The following is a 24,628-nucleotide window of genomic DNA, read 5'->3' as shown; positions in this document are numbered from 1 at the left end:
TTTTGAGCTGTGACAAAAATCAAATGGGACTTAGCAGCATAGCCAGTGTTAAGCCTTTCTCCAAGGTTTCTTAGTTGACTATAATCTATTTACAGACTACTGAGCTGACGTTAGGGGTACTCACTTTGTGTTTGCTCACTCTGTGTGCGCTAGTGTTTGGTACTGAGTTGCGTGGATATCCCCTCATGGCCTCACGTGATATGGGCCTGTTGCATAATCTGCAGATGTTAGCTACTCGGCATTTTCCTTGCATTTTTTCTCATTTAATTTTGTAAAATATCGGCGAGTATCTCAATATTTCAAGATAACTCTTTCTTGCCAATCGTTTCCTGGAGTTTCAGAGTCATATGAACGAAAATGAGTGAAAGTTTTAGACAGGAAAATCGGACGTCGGCCATGTTCAATGTTTACAGTACAATCAGAAATTTATGTGGAGGAAATATAGTAACTAACAACACTATTCATGATGCCCGCCTCTAGAGGCAGACCTTCCTATATGAAGTACCACATTTGATGCTTGTGGAAAGCTTGACCACACAAAGGAGCATTTTAACTTTTAGAAAATGACAAATTAATAAGAAGGTATTCTGAAAATGTCAAAAACTGAGGAAAAATGCGCAAATATTCAAAATTAACAGGTTAACTGACTGGTCAGCTATAAAAAATGAAAATGTTTATGATCAAAAGTTTTTGAGATGCGCACATTTTAACAAATACAGAAATTATTAACATTATAAATATAAGACAAACTATTTTTTCAGGGATGGGAGAGGTTGGAAATGAGGGGTGAGAGACAAAGACACTCCTATTGCTGCATGTGGATGCAGCCACACCATTTCATTTACAGCATACTTTCATTCACTGTGTTGTGTTCAAGTTCCATATTGTACTGACTGTCATACAAGGATAACATAAGCAAATCAAATCAAATTAGAAAAGGATCAATGCTGTTGTGTGGATTTTGCTGAACATGGCTGATTTTAATATTTCGCCCTATATATTTGGTATCCAGCAAAGGCATATTTTGATGTAAAGTCAAAATTAACACTACATTGCTGACAATATATGTTACCATTTCTGCATGAACTTTTCTTTTTTAATATAATTATAGTATAGTAGTACTTCGAACAGATTAACAATTATCGTGATGTCAACCCATAATTTTACATCACAAAGACTGTAATTCTGCCAATTTTTTTTATTTTTCAGTCATTTTATAAATTTTGCACTGCACAAGATGATTGAACAAATTGCAATGTTTGAATTTGTAAACTCAAAGAATAAAATCTTTGGTCACAGATAAATTATTTTTTGAAAAGAAATTTACTCTTGAACACTTTTAGCATATATTCTTTACACGGTCATGTATTTCAAGGTAAATATGCCTATCAAAACAGTAATTTCTTCACTTTCAATTTTTTTTTCAATACTATGACAATTATCAGCCATGAGGTTTTACAAACACAATACCAGATAAGCGTTTCATCATTTCCACAGGACTCTTTGGAAAATCCATTTAAAACAGTTAAAAGTGACTTAAAATGATCACTTGGTATACCGGTACATTTAATTTATAGATGCCAGGTTGTGTATTTCACATGCACTCAGGTCAGTAGGGAAGTGCGTCATTACTATTTTGGACTGTTAATTCTTATTTCTGATTATTTAACTTTTTTCCACATTTGAACTATCTTTAGGAAATTTTACTGTAGCTTAGAATTTTTTTGATTGATATATTTAATCATCTTTCGGGTTCTTTGGGTCCATATCCCACCTCATGCCCCTACATCATCAACTATTTACCAACAACTCCATGCCAACAACCAATTACCTGACCTGGCCACACATTAGAGAAGGTACAGCGTCATTGACGGTATTTTTTGTGCAACTGTTTACTTTTTTGATTTTATTTGATTGTTTTCAAAGGATAAAGCTATTCTTTAAAAGGTTGTCGGTATGTTTTTTTGAGCATGCAAATTGATGTGCGTCACTATTTTTCATGGAAACACGTTTGAAGTTCACAATTCACTATTTTTTCCTCAGAGTCATGTTGAAAAACATCAGCCCTCCCGTCTTATAATTTCTTTTCCATCCCTTAGCATGAGTAATCCATTGGGGAAAAGATCATATTTTTGGGCTCTTTATTGCCCTTATTGGCTCGTTCTATCTTGTTCTGGCCCCTTATTGCTCCTTATTGCTCGTTACTGCTTGTTCTGGTCGTTATTGACCGTAATTGCTACGCTGCAGCTCGTTACTGGTAACGGGCTGCACCATGTTCCAAACATGCCGTAGAGGGCGGGATTTCCAGGATTGGCGGGAACTGCGCTTGTAGGTTAATGTGACGGATCATATTTTTTTGGCTCGTTTATGGCTCGTTATTGGCTCGTTCTGTCTAGTTCTAGGTCGTTATTGCTCGTTACTGCTCGTTTCTGGTCGTACTGGTCGTTATGGCTAGTTCCCACATTTACAGACACCCTGCCTGTCACAGAGTTTAGTGTTTATCTCAAGGCTGATTCACGATGCATGCATAGGACGGTGATGCATATTCGTTTTACAGCAAGTGATTCGGTCGCGATGTGTTGCTCGCCGATAGATTGCTTGTTCTAATCATCAAGTCGTTGGCTTAAAAGTTTCAGAGCCAGAGACGGCACAATCATTTCCGCTACAGACAATCAACGTATGAATGTGATGCAATTCAGGTCGCAGAGCTTTCTGATTATATAGTATGAAACAAAGGAGACAGTCAAATTTCTATCTAATGACTGGTCAATCGCTGACTACACAGAGATAGCTATGATTTCTGTGACAATATAATTGACCATGGGATTGATTCAGTGAACAATATTCAAGGGCTCGTTGACCAAAATGGCATTCTTATTGAGGTAAAATATCCATCATTGTTAACAAAATGTAAGGTTACAAGCATTCATGACCCCTGATATTCTGATGAAATTGATCTTTTGAAATGATTATCAAACTTTGTGTACAGAGAAAATAAAAAGCATACTGTCAGTACAAACGTAAAAAAGAATTGTCATTTGCTGTTGTCCGATTTCTCAGTTTTAGTAGCTATTGAATTTTTTTTATCCTCAAAAAATCAATCATAGAGAACCAGACAAGTCTCCAAAAATACATTTTCCCATGATCTTACTTTATCTGGTGAACAAGCCACTCTAAAATTTCTTCAAAAAAGTTTCCTCTTTCTTCGAAAATTCTCCGGCAAAAACTCCGCATACGACGTCATGTCGGATCAGTTCACGTGCCCAGGTCGTGAACTGGTTTAACTGAAGTCACATTTATCAGTCGCACTATAGTCGTAAGCTTACAATGGTACCAGAAGAAGTATCGCTCGCTTGAGTTGCATGTATTTATAATAAAAAGGATATCTGTGATATTTGAAATGCAATGACTAACAAACACGAAAAGGTTAACGAAAAAGACGGAAGTGATGTAATGGGTCATGATCTGTACGCAGGTCATTGTGTACTCGTTCCGCGCTCAGCCGTTCAACTGTTCACAGAGCTTTGCCGCGCCGCGACCTTGTTCTGGAGATAGTAAGTTTTTATTCAACGTTGAAAACGACTTTGACTCTCATTTTTCGTATGTCTTAGCCCGAATTTGATCGGTTCAAGGCGCCCCTCACTTCAAGCCCTCACATTCGCTCGCACTTCGATTGTGAGAGCCCTCACTTCAAGCCCTCACATTTGCTCGCACTTCGATTGTGAAGGCCTTCACTTTGGCCCTGCACTTTTCTATTTCCGGTACTCTTACATACCTCTTTTCCTGAACATCATTTGGCCAACCTGTTTAATATTTCATCGTCAACAGTAAGCAGAATCGTTGTAACTTGGGTAAACTATATGTATTTGAAACTAGGCAGTCTTGACATATGGCCTTCAAGAGATGTTATCTCAGCAACAATGCCACTCTCAATGAAAGAAAAATATCCATCAACCAGGGTTATAATTGATTGCACTGAAATAAAATGTGAGGTTCCATCATCTTATTTTACATAATGAATTGTTTTCACATTACAAAAATCACGTGACCATGAAAGGATTAATAGGAATTTCTCCATCGGGTGGTATCACATTTGTGAGCCAGTTATATACGGGTTCAATAAGCGACCGTGAAATGGTGAAAAGAAGCGGTTTCTGGATATGTATTTTGATGTTGGAGACTCTGTGATGGCAGACAAGGGATTCACTATATCAGACCTTCTAAAGCCTAAAGGTGTTTCTTTAAACACTCCCCCATTTCTTGAGAAGAGAAATCAATTTGATGCAGGTGAAGTTGTTAAAACTCAAGAAATAGCTGCAGAACGAATACATGTCGAGAGAGCCATCAATAAAAAAAGTTCATATTTGGGACAAAGTATTCCCTTTGTTTATGTTTGGCAGCATCAACCAAATGTGGACGGTATGTGCACTCTTTGCAATTTTCACGATCCAATTATAAGTATGTAGAAAGAGAAATGTACACAAGCAGTCTACTCACTTTTCTAGTTCATTGCAAAAAAGTAGTTTTATTAAATGTTAAGTCAAGTGCATTTCATAACAGTATTTCTTTCAAAATATTTAACATTTGAGAACATAGTGAACTCTGTAAATAAATAGAAATACATTAATTTTAAACAGAGTTGGCCTATGTAAATGTTATCTTATAGTCACAAGTCATCATAAATATATGTATATCAACATTGATTTTTAAAAGTGGCAAAGCCTTTCAATTATTATTCTGTGAAATTACAAATATAAATAGTTAAAAGTGTTTAAAAGACAAAATGTATATTCTGATACTGTAATCATAAAACTGGTATTTTAAATATTTATACAATCTGTGGATTATTTACACCAAGAGATCATATATTCTCAGTAAATTATTTACAAAAGAATAACTGAGACTTTAGTTTACAATAATATTTACATGTTTTATCAATTATTTATTTCAGCAATAAAAATACTTTTAGAATGTAGAATTTTCAGTGCTCTATAATTAAATTTGATCAGTCAATATAAATATAAATAAAAGCAATGGTTCAGATATAAATATTTTAATAAATGTTGAATAAATCTATATTGGATGATGTATTTTCTGTCTTTTTAAGTGTATTTTAAAGCAAACTTCACTCTGGTGTAAATACTTGGCTTAACTTTTTTGTCTCACAAAGATTAGACATACAGGATCTAAGAATATTTCAAAGTCTGACAATATGAAATTGATAATTCACTGTGGTGTTGCATTGTGAGATGCAATAACACATGGCCCATAATAATTTACAAAGAAATCATTCAATTTTAGAAACATCATTCTCCAAAATGCATAGTTAAAATCTATTCTTTCAACACTTAAACCCCTGTGGGTGTAGATGATGAAATCACACCACTGTGCACCTGTGATGGCCATCTGGCCTTGTACTTGATAATAATATCTGTGAGTTTGTTTCAAAACTGGTTTATTATCAATATTTTCACTGCAGAAATTTGGGTCAAAACATGCATCTAATGGTGTAATGTTTTTTTTTGATTCAGGGCATTTTACTTCACAGATACCAAAGTGTGAATCAGCACTCATGTCTATAACCTTACCATCAGGGGAACATGCAAGAAAACCTTGTGTTGTGTCAATAACTAGACCACATTTATATACTGTTATACTGTAACCACCATTTGCATAAAATTGATGTAAGCCTCCAAAGCTTTCTTTTCAAACATCCTTCCGTGTTCTGTGCTCACTGACCTAAATGGCTTTGGATTAAATAATCGCTCAGCAAGAGTATCAAAATTACGCTTTCTAGTGCAAACATCAAAAAATGTGACGCAGTTATCCTTGGTTTGCGAATATTCCCACCATTTGTCACAAGCTGCCTGGCCCCTGGTATCAACCTCAATGCTTGAAGCAGTGTTTCATCAATTGTTAGTTGACTTATTAAAGCTTTGAGACAATCAGGTAGTTGCTTATCTGTAGATTCAGTTGGCAATGAAGAGAGTGGAAATCTAGGGTAACTATCAGTGGCATAGTATTTACTGAACTCTTGCTGAAGGGTTAGTTGAAATATAAACAGCAAAGTTGGATTCACTTGGTGCTAACTGATAACTTAACACTGAACCTCTTGGCATTTCACCAGCTTTAGTATCAATCATATTTGTAGTATCATTCAAAGGAGTGATCAACATTGCACAACTTTTGGGGTTTCTGTCAACACAATTCTTTTTTAATGTTACTTCATTGTCAACATTAATCACATCACCTCTTACAGCTTGATATAAAGTACAGCACACTGCATCCCCCTGATTTTTCTGGCCCACTTTAAGCTTTTAACAGCTACATCCATAGCTGCTGTGGGTTCAATTCCATCAGTCCGTCTTTGATTCCACTTTTGTAATTTGATGTCACAGGAATATTACCATTCAAATCTTTCTGTAGATTTTCATCATTAACATTTTTGTATCCATATAGCGAAAATTCACAAATTCGGAACATAAGCCCGATCATGTGGTTACAAAAACCAGATTTACCTGCAACACATGTACACTGGCCATACAACACCTCACCACTTACTAAATGCAGAGCTAATTTTAGAGAATGAGGATCTTTGGTTTTACTGTAGCTGTGAAAACATTTTGATTTAAAAAAAAAGAAGGATTCTGAAACTGCTGTCTGTAGGCTAAAAATATAGTTCTCATGATGAAATACAGAACCACGCTGAAATGAAGTTGCTTCTCCTCTTTTGTGTCTGTGCAAGGCCTTACCACCCTGTGTTGCATAGCGGTCCATCTGGGCTCGGGAAAACAATGGCAGTTTCTCTAGTGATGTGCCCCATCCTGTCACTGGGAAACAGCTTTGAATAGATGTAGATGGTTGAGTAGTTGCTAATTTATTATTTCTTGTTAACCCCAGGCTTCTCCTTTTCAGCTCTGTATATATGTTATTTGGATCTGGATCAACAATGGTATCTATTTTGTTGGCAATAAAGTGATGCACTCTGAAAAATATAAATATAGTATAATCCATCTAGTATACCTTTGAACATGGAACCTAGTGAATTGTTTTGTCTTAAGAAATTGAGATTTAGTCACCATGACAATGGGTTTCCATTTTATAAAAATGTACGTGTGTTTGGTAGATCATCTAACAAGTCCTATTCAATCATGGCTTTGAAAACAAGAATAAAACAAGATCCCTTCCCTTGAAGATTACCAGATTGATGTTGTTGAAATTCAGTAATATTGCATACAACTTAATAACAAGATAACATACATGCAGACAATTAACAGTTACTTGTACTTCATCATGTGAATAACAAGTAGTGTATCAACATACAGAGTTTGTATTTCATTGAAAACAGAACAAGAAACTGCATTGCTGGAATACCTTGCCACAAGTTCTGCTTTAGTCATACTCTGCCTGGGTTTGTCTCCTCTACACTTCAACCAGAATCTCAGCTCGTCATTGGTTAACCTTGCTGGCTCCCTTCCATTCAATGCTGCCCCTGGTATGTCATCTTCTGTCAGGGATATACTGGTTTCACTTACAGAGTTCGTGTCTACCGCCATTATTAGATCTACAATGTACACATCAACATATTGAACTAAATAAATAATAAAATCAACTCAGACTCAATCACGAGTCACAGAGAAATATAGCTCAGCGTGGCAGAGCTGTGTGTTACCGGCGTTATATAGCCAGGTGGGAGACCCTATACCGCCGGTAACACACAGCCATAGGCTGCCACGCAGAGCCATCGTCCTGCGGAGTATCTCCGATGTTATGTGTATACACACACCGACAACGTCAATGCAGGGGTGTTTAAAGAAATTTGCCGACCGTACAACTTCACATGGATGCATACGTCTATTGAACTCTACGACACATTTATAGATGTAGGGTATCACACGGTCCCTCCGTAGGTATCAGCACAAATCAAGAGCGACTGTTTAGCGCACTATTTGCAGACGACAACGTCGCGAGAGAGATGACAAACATTTTCTGCACACAGTGGCAAAAGTGCGGTTAAACCAGCATGACAGCCCTATCTTGGAATGTTAATGTAGAGAAATGTTGAATACCTTACCTTTCTAGAAAATTTCTCAGGTAGTTCTGCTGTAACACCGTCAATAGTTCTTAACTTCGTGCGCTTTGTTTACCTTCTCCAGCTGACGAGGTATTATAGCAGTCTAAAACGGTGTAAGTACCGTGGTACTTTTTGGGTCAATGGAGCGCCCACTTGCGTTGACCTCGCGTAGTTTCTGCAGATTGGGTATGACTATATGATTGCTTCGATGTTGTGTACGGTGTGAGATCAGGTAGCTAGCTAGCAGAACGTGTATGAACATTCCAAAATCATCGACAGTATAAGCTAGAGATTGCAGAAAAGGTCAGTTTGACTTTACAATAAGATAAAAGAGATGTAATGTTGTCACCTCACGTAAATTGCGACACTCCCCCAACACAACCAGCAAAGGGAGTGGTAGGCAGCAATGTCTGACCGCAGCAATGTCTGACGTTTCATTTTAAACCTTCCCTAAACAACGGAGTATTATCGATTTACTCATCGTGCTCTGTTTACAAATTACATCGGACAACAGAACGAATACAATTAATAAGCTTTTCGAAACAGATGTAGTACCCTGTACAAATCGGTAAAGTATATGGGGTCCACCATTGATTTTATTCAAGGTGTTATTCCAGGTGGTACTGGTACCACCCCCGATGGCATTGGTATCAGAACATGGCACACCGTGTTACTAGCCCTGCGTACAGGTCTTTACCACCATGGTGGTACCTTATACCTCCTGGTGAGGTATAGAGTACCACCATTGATTTTATACATGGTGGTACCTATACCTACTGGTATGGCATGGGTATGTACCACCATTAATTTTATACATGGTGGAATACTGTACCTACTATTAAGGTACAACGTATAGGGTACCACCATTGATTTTATACATGGTGGTACCTATACCTAATGGTATGGCATGGGTATGTACCACCATTAATTTTATACATGATGGAATACTGAAGGTACGACGTATAGAGTACCACCATTGATTTATACATGGTTGTACCTTATACCTACTGGTATGGCATGGGTATATACCGCCATTAATTTTATACATGGTGGAATACTATAAGGTACGACATATAGGGTACATTCGTTGATTTATACATGGTGGTACCTTATACCTACTGGTATGGCATGGGTATGTAACACCATTAATTTTATACATGGTGGAATACTATAATGTATGACGTATAGGGTACAACCGTCGATTTATACATGGTACGTGGTACCTTATACCTACTGAAATGGCATGGGTATGTACCACCATTAATTTTATTCATGGTGGTACCCTATACCTCCTGGTGAGGTATAGAGTACCACAATTGATTTATACATGGTTGTACCTTATACCTACTGGTATGGCATGGGTATATACCACCATTAATTTTATACATGGTGGAATACGACATATAGGGTACAACCGTTGATTTATACATGGTGGTACCTTATACCTACTGGTATGGCATGGGTATGTACCACCATTAATTTTATTTATGGTGGTACCCTATACCTCTTGGTGAGGTATAAAGTACCACCATTGATTTTATACATTGTGGTACCTATACCTACTGGTATGGCATGGGTATATACCACCATTAATTTATACATAGTGGTACCTTATACCTCCTGGTGAGGTATAGAGTACCACCATTGATTTATAAAAGGTGGTACCCTATATGTAAGAGTAAGTTCTAGGGTACCACTATGATTTCATTCATGGTTGGTACCTATACCTACTGGTATGGCATGGGTATGTACCACCATTAATTTTATACATGGTGGAATACTGTACATACTAATAAGGTACGACGTATAGGGTACCACCATGATTTTATACATGGTGGTACCTATACCTAATGGTATGGCATGGATATATACTACCATTAATTTTATACATGGTGGTACCTTATACCTCCTGGTGAGGTATAGAGTACAACCATTGATTTTATACATGGTGGTACCTATACCTACTGGTATGGCATGGGTATGTACCACCATTAATTTTATACATGATGGAACACTGTACAGACTATTAAGGTACGAGGTATAGAGTACCACCATTGATTTATACATGGTTGTAGCTTATACCTACTGGTATGGCATGGGTATATACCACCATTAATTTTATACATGGTGGAATACTGTATCTACTAATAGGATGCGTATAGAGTACCACCATTGATTTATATATGGTGGTACCTTATACCTACTGGTACGGCATGGGTATGTACCACCATTAATTTTATACATGGTGGTACCCTATACCTACTGGTACGGCATGGTTATAGTACCACCATTAATTTTATACATGGTGGTACCTATACCTACTGGTACGGCATGGGTATGTACCACCATTAATTTTTTACATGGTGGTACCCTATACCTCCTGGTGAGGTATAGAGTACCACCATTAATTTTATACATGGTGGTACCCTATACCTCTTGGTGAGGTATAGAGTACCACCATTGATTTTATACATTGTGGTACCTATACCTACTGGTATGGCATGGGTAATTGTACCACCATTAATTTTATACATGGTGGAATACTGTACCTACTAATAAGGTATGATGTATAGGGTACCACCATTGATTTATACATGGTGGTACCTTATACGTACTAGTTTGGCATGGGTATGTACCACCATTAATTTTATACATGGTGGAGTGGGGGAGTACTGTACCTACTAATAAGGTACGACGTATAGGGTACCACCATTGATTTATACATGGTGGTACCTTATACATAATAGTATGGCATGGATATATACCACCATTAATTTTATACATTGTGGTACCTTATACCTCCTGGTGAGGTATAGAGTACCACCATTGATTTTATACATTGTGGTACCTATGCCTATGGCATTGGTATGTACCACCATTAATTTTGTACATGGTGCAATACTGTACCTACTAATAAGGTACGACGTATAGGGTACCACCATTGATTTATACATGGTGGTACCTTATACCTACTGGTATGTCATGGGTTTATACCACCATTAATTTTATACATGGTGGTACCTTATACCTACTGATATGGCATGGATATGTACCACCATTAATTTTAGTCCTGGTGGAAACTGTACCTACTAATAAGGTATGATGTATAGGGTACCACCATTGATTAATACATGGTGGTACCTTATACCTAATGGTATGGCATGGGTATGTACCACCATTAATTTTATACATGGTGGTACCTTATAGTATAAGCTTCTGGTGAGGTATAGAGTACCACCATTGATTTTATACATGGTGGTACCCTATATGTAATAGTAAGTTCTAGGGTACCACTATGATTTCATTCATGGTGGTACCTATACCTACTGGTATGGTATGGGTATGTCCCCCATTAATTTTATACATGGTGGAATACTGTACGTACTAATAAGGTACGACGTATAGAGTACCACCATGGATTTATACACGGTGGTACCTTATACATAATGGTATGGCATGGGTATATACCACAATTAATTTTATACATGGTGGTACCCTATACCTCCTGGTGAGGTATAGAGTACCACTGATGATTTTATACATGGTGGTACCTTATACCTACTGGTATGGCAGGGGTATGTACCACCATTAACTTTATACATGATTGTACCCTATACCTCCTGGTGAGGTATAGAGTACCACCATTGATTTAATACATGGTGGTACCTATACCTACTGGTATGGCATGGTTAATTGTACCACCTTTAATTTTATACATGATGGAATACTGTACCTACTAATAAGGTACAACGTATAGGCTACCACCATTGATTTATACATGGTGGTACCTTATACATAATGGTATGGCATGGGTATGTACCACCATTAATTTTATACATCATTGTACCCTGCAAACTGCATTTTGATCAGTCACGTGATTTGGCTGCAATCTTGGATTTTTTTAAAAAATACCAATTTAAACTCTCGTTTAGGTAAACGCCAGGTCAAACAGCAAGTACTCAGCCAAGTTGCTGGGTAATTACCTAATTTGGTGTTCCAATAACTGGTGAGCCAAGTGTAAATCATTTGTAATTGCTGGGCATGAACCAGGTGAAGAGACTGTAAAATGTGATGTACCATCACAATATGGATGACCTGTGATCAAACATGAGATTTGATGGACAAATCATATCAACTGGGTAGCTGGCAATGTCTTATTTAAAGAAATAACAATTCTATAACACTATGGTGGACTAAATACATTTGTGTACCTTTCCTAGTTTGGCAAATCTTTTCTATGAAGCAAGAACCAGGGGAGGCACCATACAGTGGGCAGGGTACCTAGAGCATTTACTTTGTACTTACTTATTGTTAAACATGTGAGTAATTTCTTGACAATATGAGAAGAACAACTAGGTCAATAGTCTATTTCTGATCTAAGGACTATTAACTTGTGTACCTCATGACATGCTTTTGTTATTAATTGTGTGGTTGCTGATTTAATTACAGGTGAATAAATTGTTTTCATGGAAGGAGAGCAGTATATAAGTTCACAGATGTCAACGTGTGGCTGTACTACCATTTATGTGACATCAAAAGATATAAGTTTATGCAGTCTTTACATACTTTTCTGTCTGAAGTATCGACAGGTTAGTGAATATGTCTTATGTTACAGATGTAGAATAGATGAAAATTTGAACCTGGTATAATGTAAAACATTTTGCTGTCATCACAGTGCACATCAGATTTGCATTCTTTAAGTCAATTTACTTTTTAAAGCTCTATTTGTAAGTATACAACTTCTCATTCTTTTGTCTGTTTGAAATTATTGTCCCATTTGATTAGACTTTCTACAGATGTTGATTATACATTCATGTGATAATGCAGAATATTTAGCAGTTTTTAGCTCATATTTGGTTTTATATATAAATACCAAAAAGAGCTTATATGATGAGTCTGAGTGGCGTCTGTGTCTGTATATTTGTGGGTATGTGCGGATGTATGTCCGTCACACACAAAGGCTCCCATACCGCCAAAGCTACCATCTCAGTATTTGGTGTACAGGTAGATGTAGGGGTTGAGATGTGAATTTGTTCAAATTAACACATCAGTGTGAAAAATGTGCAAATGAGGTAAGAAAATTGGAAATACTGCAAGTGTGCAGGAGTGGTGGCAGTGAACTGAATCAGCCCACACATCTGGATAAGAGGATTTTGACCTTTAATGTATTTGTATGCAGGGTACCTATTATGTTTGGGAGTGATAGCAGTAACTGAAACAGCTAATTTGTCATTTCCTGTCATTGTTTATGAACTGTGACATATTAACAGATCTGCTGAAACCATATGGATGTCTATTTTTGTACATCCATGGTAGCAAGATTCTCCTGCTATGCATGTTGCTAAAGTTGACCTTCAATACCTAAAGTTTCAGACCTTATTTACTTTTGTCATTCTTAATTTTCTGGTTTAAATATTTCTTGTTGTTTTTCTGGTTGTATTTCTTGTTGTTTTTCTGGTTGTACTGTGCAGAAATTGTCATAAAATCAATGCATAATTTTCCTGCACTGAACAGATAGAAATAACACTTATTGTTGATCTTTGGTATGTACCAATTCTGATCAAATTTGAGCGACACCGTATAATTGCAGTATTTTTAGATAAATGGCAGTCTGCTTTGTTTGACTATTTTTTGAAATTGACTATACAAAGAATATCCAAAGAGCACTGCACCAACTTGATAGAACTTTTGACATGTTCTTCTTACAAAACACTTGAAGAGATTTTCAACCAAGGTTTATAAAGCTAACTTTGTTTGATATGAGTTCATGTACTCACCTCACATTAACTTAAAAACATGAATGAGATATGACATACATGTACAGCATGTTGTATTTTTTGGCCAACAGACTTCTTACTGAAATACCCTGATTGCATTCACTGTCAAGTGACCAGAAGTATCGCTGAAGAAATAGATAGTATTGTGAATGTGTCATGAGCATCATACTTTGAAGGTAGGAATGCTTATGTTGACTGAAAGACATAAAATTATACAGCATTTATTTCAAAGCAACATCATTATTTCATCAGGAGTAAGGCATTCTTTGTTATAAAATCCATAAGGGTTAATTTTGGAACATACCAGACTTATAGTTAGCTCAGATTTTCTATTAAGAAGTACTGTTTTTACTAGTAATTCCACTTACCACATACAGATGGATTTTCTGTCTGTCTAGCCATCCATTAATATTTTCCGAAGGAGCCACTGGCAACAACACAGAATTTAACATGTCATCTCTGTCAACATTTGCAGGAAGAGGCCTATTTCTCTGCTACTACCGGTACTAGCTGTGAAATTTGGTGTGGGGGCAACCTGAGTCAGACAGTTACAAATTGTACAATATTTGCATATTTGTATTTTTGGACAACTTTGCCACGTTTGGTCAAAAAGCTATCGTCTCTGAAAGTACTGGTCTGATTGCCCTGAGAATTTTGATGCATGTTCTCAAGTGACCTTTGTCAGATGTGTAAAAGTCCTCTTGAAATATGCATATTTATGTTGTTGGTGCATTTTTGCCATTTTTTGTCAGAAATTCTATTTCTCCCAAAAAGCTTGTTTGATTGATTTTAAATTTTGTGTTCTCATATCTTGTGATGACCTAAAACAGATTTGTAAAAAATGTTTGAAAATTACATATTTGTATTTTTGGCCAATTTTCACCATTTTGTTCAGAAAATTGTTTGGTTTGACTGTTATGAAAGTTAGCATGCACAGGTTCTTATCAGTAAAGTGGGTAAATTTCCCCTGGGAATGGTGAAATTTGCACATGTTTTTGGGGCAATTTTTGCTTTTTTTAATAAAAATTCTTGTCTGTCTTGCCAGTAAAATTTCTTTGAAGTTTGCTATGTAGTACCTTAAGTTTGACCTGGTTAAGATTTCTTTAAATCATGGTGAAAGTTGTATAAGTGTAGTTTTAGTGCAATTTTTGCTGTTTTTGTGTGAAATTCTTGAAAACATTCGTCCAACTGCTTGTTTTATATTTCTGTACAAATTTATTTGCACAGTTGCCTTGCGTCAGTATGTTTAATATCACAGCTGCTCTATCTGCTGCTAGGTGGCTTGCTTTGCATTATTTCCTTATTTTTTTCAAACCAAGTTTTTCAAACCAAGTTCATTCATGTTAATATTCTAATGAAGAACATTGTGTAGAAGTATCAATAGTCACTAATTTTGACTACCGTATGTGCACAAGTTTGAACAGGTTAAATAATAAAGATGCTTCACTCGTAAAATTGCTGCCCTCATGCAATACTAAAGCTGGATTTTGCCTGTCCAATGCACAACACTCACTGACTTACATTTTGTAGTTGTGTTCTTTTATCTGTTACATGGTGTGTTTTTAACAATATTTCCTGCTTATTTTTTTACGTGGTCAAAACTGTTGAATTTGCATTACAATTTTTACACTATAACATTTTTTTAAAAATAATGATTTGAAATTTCAACATTCAATTTCAGTTTTCATGTTTCAATTTTCACATTTAGTGAAGTAGGTTTTGGCTATATACAATCATCTATTGTGGTTGACACAATTTTGAGAAGGCAAATTTAGCAGTGTTTAACAAATAGAATTGTATTAAAAGTGTTGCACTGAAGCCTTTGCATTAGAAAGCAAAATAAAGGAAAAAAAAGAAAAATCTGTAAGTATTGCTCTTCTTAGGGGCGACGTCAAAAGTTCAATGTAGGATAAACAACTTAATTCCCTTAGTTTTCCCCCAACCCCACCCCCACCCCCCCTAGAAACTTAATCGACTTATATTGATCTATTGGCAGGCTCTTTCTATATAAAGCGAAGCCAAGGACCAGTCCATTATGGAGTGAAATAAAAAACGACTAAAATAATACTTCATTAACACTGAGAACACATTTTAATTTTGTGTTTTATCCAATGAAAATACAACAATATTAACAACAATTTGAAGTTTATCGATGATTGAACAAGAACAATGCAAATAAAGCCCAGGTTTCTCCTTTCAGAGGTAAGACCTCAAATCGATTTGTCAGATAGAAACTTTTTGGGGTCAAAACAACCCCTCCCCTCTCCAAATTAAAAGGATTTAGTTATTTATCTGACATCCAACTTTTGACGCTGCCCCTTACAAAGTTAAGGCTTTATGGTATGAGCTTGTCAAGAAGTTCTAAGAATAACACTCTTTGCCAAGCTCTTGTTGTGGTGACCCATAACGCCACTTTTACTAGATTAATTGATTCCTTTGCATAATTTGCAAAAACATTTAAGATAGAAATTTCCTGCTTAAAGACATTATAGTTTAATGGAAGGCTTTCTTTATTTATGCAACTGAAAGTAGCTTTTCCTCCTACATTTTTACAGAGCATACCTATGTCCACAGTGTACAGGTAGACTGTTCAGGTGATGGTGATGAAGTCAGGGTAAGTTAACATTAAAGTTGGGTAAAGTTAGGTATGGATACCTTGAGCAGGGATTGAAATTCATATTTTCTGGTAGAGTTGGCTACCACAATCATGTACATGCATTAACTCATTGCCTTTGAAATTGAAATGAGGACAAGACACTTTAACCCTTTTCCTGCCAAGCCTCCCTGTCCATTATCCTGCCAAGTCGTTCAAAACCGGCCCCCTTTTCCTTGTCTACAGAAGATTGGCTCTCCTGCACGCTTTCCTGCTAGGCATTTGGCGGGAAAATACCGCATTTTTGGGGTATGATTACCGACCATATATGTGTTCGACTTCCAAAATTTTTGAATGCCCGTATAGAGGGGCACCCTCATGGGGTTGTGAAAATAATGAGGTCTTTGGCGTTGTTTGCCCTGGGGGACGTGTACCGGTACTTTTATTGCCGTTTCTAGCTTACTTTTGCAGAAGTAAAGCCCATTCGCCATCACGCACGTCCACACTGCGGAAACATCACCTCACTCATGGGTTAGTAGAAGACCCAGGGGTTAGTGCTATGGGTGCAGCAGCACCCTCAAACCTGTCCTGTTCCCCCTGGGTTGTGTCACTTGGCCACGTACTTTTAATGACTTAGCAGAGTCGCACACTGCAGTCAGTTTTGACATGGTGTCAACGACTTAGCTTTGCCATTGAAGGAAAGAGTGTACGTAGTTTGGCTAGTTCAGTGCACAGTTAGCTTGTTAGTGTTAGTGTTTCCTAACAGGTTAGTTGTGCAGTTGTTAGTAAGGTGCAGTTTTGTACCATCTTAGCTCTGCGTAGTACAATTGCTGTATTTACTACCCATACAACAGATGGTTGGTAGAACATCTGCGTTGCACAAGCACAGCCTCCGTTGGGCTGTGCCCCTCCCACGTGATACGACGCATGTTCATCCATTACTATAGCGTCCTTACGGATCTGCCCAAAATGAAACCGGGGTACAAATGAAACGAACAAAAATATGCAGTCATGGTAGAGTAGTTTATTCGGGAATAATGTACAAATATGCCAAACAATAAATCTTTGAGTCTGTCTCGACGTCCGAGTGCCAGGTCCGTGTTACAAAAATTACAATCGGGGGAATTGTAATTTATGTGGTACAAAATAATCCGTGTTTCAATTTACAATCAGCGGATCGTAAAGCACAAACAAACGGCATAAACATGCTCGAAATTTGATCATGGTCTGTGTTAAATCGTAAGAATACAGTCAAGAAGAGCACCACTGTAGGGAGAAGCTATCCCGGTCCATGTGTTGTCTGGGATGTGTGAGCAGAGGTCTGCACTCCAACACTCCTCTTACCTCGCAGCACCATCTGATGATGAAATGCTGCAAAACAATCGCCCTCGTGAAGATGAACCCCGCACAGACTACATCCTTTGGACGTCTCAGACAGTCGTCCGCTGGCAGTGGTCTTACCCTCTCTGCTGCACACTTTACAACATTTCTGCCGTCCCTCCAAACGGCTGACAACGTGCAGGTGCTGAACTCCATTAAATTTTCACAGCTGATTGTCAACAAAAACATTTCTCAGTTTTTCTGTAACTTTTTTGAAAGTCAAGTTATCGCCACATCATTAAGCTTCATGGTGAACATATTCAGCTGTTAGACTTTGACAAACAATTGTGAAAAAAGTAAAGCCCTATTCAAAAATCTGAGACATGTTATTTTAGACGGTATCCGGAAGCTCAATTACCCTTGCTTACTGAAGCAGTTGACCTTGTCTGTTGTGACTAATACTTTTTTAAATCAGTTTGGCAAAAATTCAGTGTTTTTCACTTAAATCTCGAACATAAATGATCTCATTTAAATGTTATTAATAATATAGTAAATTCACAAAAGCAGCTGGTGGGTGATATATAATACCTAGGTCAAAATCACATTTTGATGTCCAAATTCAAGTCCGAAAATAGGTAGTCGGGAACCTAACACACTAACATAACCTCTCACAAGCACTGTATGGCTATTTCAATCTAGCCATCACTACCTTATCAAAATTTCAAAAATTTACTGTTTCTGAAAAAGAGTCCTGACACATCCTCTAAGTTTGTTCTACTTTTACATGCCTTGAATTGACATACCTACCACATGTACATCAATATTATCCGGCTTTTTTGTTGATTCACATCAGTAACAATTCACTGTACAAAGCTTGATAAATGTTACTTCTGTTGTGTTGTCAGTCAGGCAGATTGAAACGATGGCACAATTTGGTCATAATGAGTTTGAATTTAAATTTTGAGTTATAGAAATGTCAAACTAAATAATTTTTTTTTCTTTCCAGTGTGCTGAGAAGGCCATGCATAATCCGTCTGCTTACAGCCAAATGGACAAACTAAACAGCCAGGGTGCTGAGGAGCACAACTTCAGCCTTAGTAAACTAAAGTCACAGTTGTCCTTCATGAATATGCATAACTTTCAAGAACATTGTAAATTATTCATGTGGAATCAAAACCAGAAGTCAAAATCAAAGGCAAATATGATGAATGTCAATGTATTCTTGGAAGACTTAAAGTCTTTAGTGTCACTGTAATTGGACACCAGAGTGCCTTCAGGCTGTGTGATGCCCTGTATTGCCACTGTGTCTATGTCTGGTGCCCAGTGACTGTAGATAGATTTGAGCACTGATAACTTAAAAACCTCTTTGTCCAAATCATACATTTAGTACATGGTATTTCATGTAGATATACATCTGATTAAAGTTTGTTAGCTTGGCTTGTAAATAAATTTCAACAAAATGTCATATTGCAGTGCATCTTTCATCTACCATTACCATATTTAATGATTTTCTGTAGGTAAACATTAGCACAAAACATAATCAAGCAAACTTAAAGCCCCAGTGCTGCTAACTTCGGATGGTTTTTTCATTATTTTTATCTTATAAATCAATTGCAACTTCTTATTCTACTCCCCAAAGAATGTTGAAACACCCACTATTTAGCTTGTCAACTTAGCGTCTATATGTGTAAAATGCATGAATATTGTTCACATTTGAATTCTAGTCCGGACCAGAAGTCAGTTTTCAACAATAACAATGCATTTTACAAACATAGGGGCTGAGTTTTCAAGCTGGATACTGTGTATATCAACGTTTTTTTGGGAGGAGAACAAGGAATTATTGTTCACATTCAAAATAAAAATGATGAAATTATCATCAGAAGTTAGCAGCACTGGGGTTATAATAATAAAATTACAGATACTCTGTCAAGTCATAGGATATTATGCTTTAAAGTTGGTGAGTGTGGCTTACTTATTTAATGCTCATCTGCATTTTTAGCTCACAATTTGTTATAACAATGTGAAAGTATCATATAAGCTGAAGTCGGTGGCATCTGTATGTATGTATTTATGTATGTCGTATGTACAGTCTCTTTACAGAGATTGTTGCGGCGTGGAAAATTAAAACATAGCTAGGGAGTCTCAGCAGTATCTACACTAATCTCTGCCACAGGTGACGGATTTCACCAACTCTTTGGGTATTGCGCGTTTTCTATGATATACATTTTTTGTCTTTTTTATATTTAATACTTGGAACAAAAAAAAAATGAATAACACACTGGTTTTCAATATCGATAGTCTATTCCGTGAAAACTTGCAAAACATAGACCTTGCTCTAGGTTACATGGATGTGAATTGATGATTCAAAATATATGCCCCAACGGCTGTCTGCTTTGCAGACGCAATTTTCAAAGTTTTAGCAGAATATTTATTATATTTACTAGTGTATAATGTATCAATTTTACGAGTGTACAGAAATTGCAATCTCTAGCTAGATAGCTCCTATCAAAATCTGCTATTTCCGCAAAGTCTGTTGAGCCAGTTGGGCACGCCCGGGACTGAAAGAAGTCCAAGTTTAGAATATTCAAATTTGCCTGCAGCAGAGATTGGTGGGGGCGCGTGGTCAACTACTCTGAAACCCTGTAGTTTGGTTCAAATTATCCACGCAGCACTGCTTCCCCGTTGCTCTTTAAAATCTCTGTGTGGAGATTGACGTACAGTATGTCCTTCAACTTCAAAACTCACGCACCACTGCTCTTTTTAGTGCGGTATTTGTTCTGTGGATGCAGCCTTGGCTGTAGATGGGATTTTGTTCAAATGAAGTTGCAGTGCCCAAATTATGCAAATGAGCTTTAAAAAATGTGAAAATGGTCAAAATGCTGGTTTGATTGCTTTGAAAACTAGTATGCAAATACCTTAGGTAGACTTTATACCGTCTTATGTATACCTTGAAGATATCTTGAAGTTTGTATTTTTGCTTAATTTTTAGCTCACATTTGGTATACCAATGTGAGGTTATCGTATAAGCTGAATCAGTCATTTGCATCTGATTTGCATGTCTGTATGTCTGTATATTTGTGGGTATGTGCGGATGTATGTCCGTCACACACAAAGGCTCCCATACCGCCAAAGCTACCGTCTCAGTATTTGGTGTACAGGTAGATGTAGGGGTTGAGATGTGAATTTGTTCAAATGAACACATCAGTGTCAAAAATGTGCAAATGAGGTAAGAAAAAGGGAAATACTGCAAGTGTGCAGGAGTGGTGGCAGTGAACTGAATCAGCCCACACATCTGAATAAGAGGATTTTGACCTTTAACCTATTTGTATGCAGGGTACCTATTATGTTTGGGAGTGGTAGCAGTAACTGAAACAGCTAATTGATCATTTCCTGTCAATGTTTATGAACTGTGACATATTAACAGATCTGCTGAAACCATATGGATGTCTATTTTTGTACATCCATGGTAGAAAGATTCTCTGCTATGCATGTTGCTAAAGTTGACCTTCAGTACCTAAAGTTTCAGACCTTATTTACTTTTGTCATTCTTAATTTTCTGGTTTAAATATTTCTTGTTGTTTTTCTGGTTGTACTGTGCAGAAATTGTCATAACATCAACGTATAATTTTCCTGCACTGAACAGATAGAAATAACACTTATTGTTGATCCTTGGTATGTACCAATTCTGATCAAATTTGAGCGACACCGTATAATTGCGGTATTTTTTGGTTATTTTTCTCATTTTAAGTAAAAATTCTTCTTCTCTGTAATCGCCAGCCCAGTTTCTCTCAAATTTGGGTTGGATGTTTTCAAGGGTGTAACCCTTCTAATTTGTTCAAATTATGATAAAATTGGAAAAATTACTGTTTTGGGGCAATTTTTGTCATTTTGGTCAAAAAATCATAAAAAAGTATTCTTTTTAAAGCCCATGGACAGAAATTTTTGTATTTGGTGTACAGATGTCCAGGGATGACAATATGTGGATTGTGAAAGTTGTCCTGAAATATGCAAATTTGTATTTTAAGACAATTTTGTCATGTTTGGTCAAGAAAACTTGTTCTCAAAATTACTTTGTCTGATAGCTTTTTAATTTAGTACAAAAGCCCCGAGGGATGTGATTAGATAAATTTTCTGTTCAAAACGTTGGGAAGCCCCAAAATTTTTATATTTTAGGTAACTTTCTCAGTTTGTGACCTTGAATGACCTACACCAGCCCAGGATATGTTATGAGACAGTTTTGAAAGCTGTGAACATAGTTTTGTCATATTTGGTACTGATTTGTAGTAAAGTTTGTTCCAGAAATCAAACCTGAGGTAATTTTTTCATTGCGGATCAATTTTTGCAATATTTCCATGTAAAACACAAGAACTGATGAGAAATTTGGATCCCGGATATTTCCAAATGTTGTAATTACCCCCACAGTGGAAGGCATTTTACTATCTGTAACTAATTTAAGTGCTGTTTACATTCGAATGATAGTACTCATAGCATTAATTAAAAAATCCCATCAGGTGTCATCCTATCACCAAATTCCATCTACTTGAAAAGTTAACGATTGTAAACGTAATGATTAGAAAAGGTCTTCATTGTAAAGTTGAAAAAATTGCTCTACTAGTATAACAAAATTTAACACATATGAAAATTCTTGGGTTAGCATTTTGAAACATTTGTTTTTCTATGGAAGACACATGAATTCTGTAAATTGAATAGTATTAAAAATTGTTTGATTGGCACATAATATTTTACATAGCCTCAATATGATCTGCTTATTTCTAAACTTTTGTTGATCTATTCTGTAGTCAACATGATTACAGCACTCAGACTGAGCCAAGCAAGACAGTAATATCAACCAAGTGATTTCCTTGCAATGTTCTCCAATTTACCCAATTATACGTTGCGGAGGAAATGGAGAACGTATTCCCTGTTGAACTCCCAACATGGCACAGTAATATAGTCAGAATGTAAATGTATGATTAATAACAGTACTGCTGTTTCTTTGAAGAGAGTGCATGAAAGACAACTTTATAGTCAGAAAATGTATTTGTCAATATCTTTGTATCACAAGCTCTGATTTGTTGATGAACATATTGAAAGCTGCATTCTTGAGTCTCATTTTCTTATGAAAGGGTGTATGAAATGTATCTATTGTTGATTTTTGTACTATTCAGCATTTGTGGTAAATAAAATTATTATTATTATTATTATTATTATTATTATTATTATTAATACCTACTACTACCGGTACTCAATTACTGCTACTAATACTACCACAACTGGCCAAATTTCAGAACAAATTAGTACCATGAAAATATGACATGGACATGAACATCATTTTGTGCACTATGATTAAAGACACAAGATCAATTTTTTCAGGTGATCAATTTATGGATGTTCAGTGTGAAAATATACTTTCTGAAATTGTTACCGTGGAAAAATACCAAACTGAAATGAACCCAACTTTTGTGCTAGCTCAACCAGAATACCCTTCTTAAAATGTTTACAGTAGTGATTAATGGCATATTAAATAGAAAGACTTAAATTTTCATGTTCAATTAAATACTTCCATTAAAACTTGTCATGATAAAGTGAATATGATGTTTTTAGCTCCGCTGTCAGCGATGCGGAGCTTATCAAATAGGTTGATTTTCCGTCTCTGTCGTCATCCGTCGTCCTCGTTCGTCAACAATTGCCTCTCCTCTGAAACCGCAAGTCCAATTGCTTTGAAATTTTATATGCAGTTCACTTGGGGTGACCACACTTAAGTTTGTTCAAATCGTGGTGAAATTTGCATATTTGTATTTTTGGGGCAATTTTTGGTGCTTTTGGTAAAAAAATCTTCTCTGAAACCGCTTGTCAGATTGCTTTGAAATTTGATATGCAGTTTACTTAGGGTGATTTCAGTCAGATTTGTTCAAATCGTGGTGAAATTTGCATATTTGTATTTTTAAGGCATTTTTTGTCATTTTGGGTAAAAAAATCTTTAAAAATCTTCTTCTTCAAAACTACCTGTCAGATAGCTTTGAAATTTGGTAAACAGGTTCCTACATATAAACTACATGATATTTATTGAAATTATGATGAAATCTGCAATTTTGTATTTTGGGGGCAATTTTTGCCATTTTTGGTCAAAAAATGTGTATTTCCAAAACTACTCATCTGATAGCTTTGCAATTTGGTATACAGGTTTCTACAGATCACTTTAATGATATTTGTTGAAATAATGATGAAATCTGCAATTTTGTAATTTTGGGGCAATTTTTGCCATTTTTGGTCAAAAAAGTACTGGTCTGATAGCTTTGAAATTTGGTATACAGGTTTCTACAGATGAGCTAAGTAATATATATTGAAATTCTGATGAAATCTGTAATTTTGTATTTTGGGGCAATTTTTGCCATTTTTGGTCAAAACGTGTATTTCCAAAACTACTCATCTGATAGCTTTGAAATTTGGTATACAGGTTTCTATAGATGAATTAAATGATATTTATTGAAATAATGATGAAATCTACAATTTTGAATTTTTTGGGCAATTTTTCCCATTTTTGGTCAAATAATGTGTTTCTCAAAAAACGTACTGGTCTAACAGCTTTGAAATTTGGTATGCAGGTTTCTATAGATGAAGTTATGAACTAAATTTGATCTCTTGAAATTATGATGAAATCTGCAATTTTTATTCTTGGGGTAATTGTTGCCATTTTTGGTCAGAAAATTTTATTCTCAAATAACTACTCATCAGATAGCTTTGGTCGACATGTTCCTAGGGATGATCCGGTTATGATATATTCAAAGTATGATGAAATCTTCAATTGCGTATTTTTGCAGCTTATTTTAGCCACTTTTTCTGACATCTGCATTGAGCTATCAA

General features: G+C 36.2%; 1 long non-coding RNA gene across 2 annotated transcripts; it reads left to right on the top strand.

Annotated features, from left to right (window-relative positions):
* Positions 1 to 8,256: 8,256 nt before the first annotated feature.
* On the top strand, positions 8,257 to 22,961 carry LOC139131788 (uncharacterized). Of its 2 annotated transcripts, none has more exons than XR_011552191.1 (4): positions 8,257 to 8,377; positions 13,923 to 14,027; positions 16,407 to 16,465; positions 18,771 to 22,961. It is a non-coding gene; the product is annotated as an uncharacterized lncRNA (long non-coding RNA). The 2 variants fall into 2 exon arrangements; XR_011552190.1 differs by lacking the exon at positions 8,257 to 8,377 and adding an exon at positions 12,550 to 12,663.
* The last annotated feature ends 1,667 nt before the right edge of the window (positions 22,962 to 24,628 follow it).

This window comes from Ptychodera flava, chromosome 4 (assembly GCF_041260155.1).
Source record: "Ptychodera flava strain L36383 chromosome 4, AS_Pfla_20210202, whole genome shotgun sequence".
Taxonomy (NCBI): domain Eukaryota; kingdom Metazoa; phylum Hemichordata; class Enteropneusta; family Ptychoderidae; genus Ptychodera; species Ptychodera flava.
The sequence above is the reverse complement of the archived record's forward strand: the minus strand, read 5'-3'. Positions and strand labels throughout refer to the sequence as shown.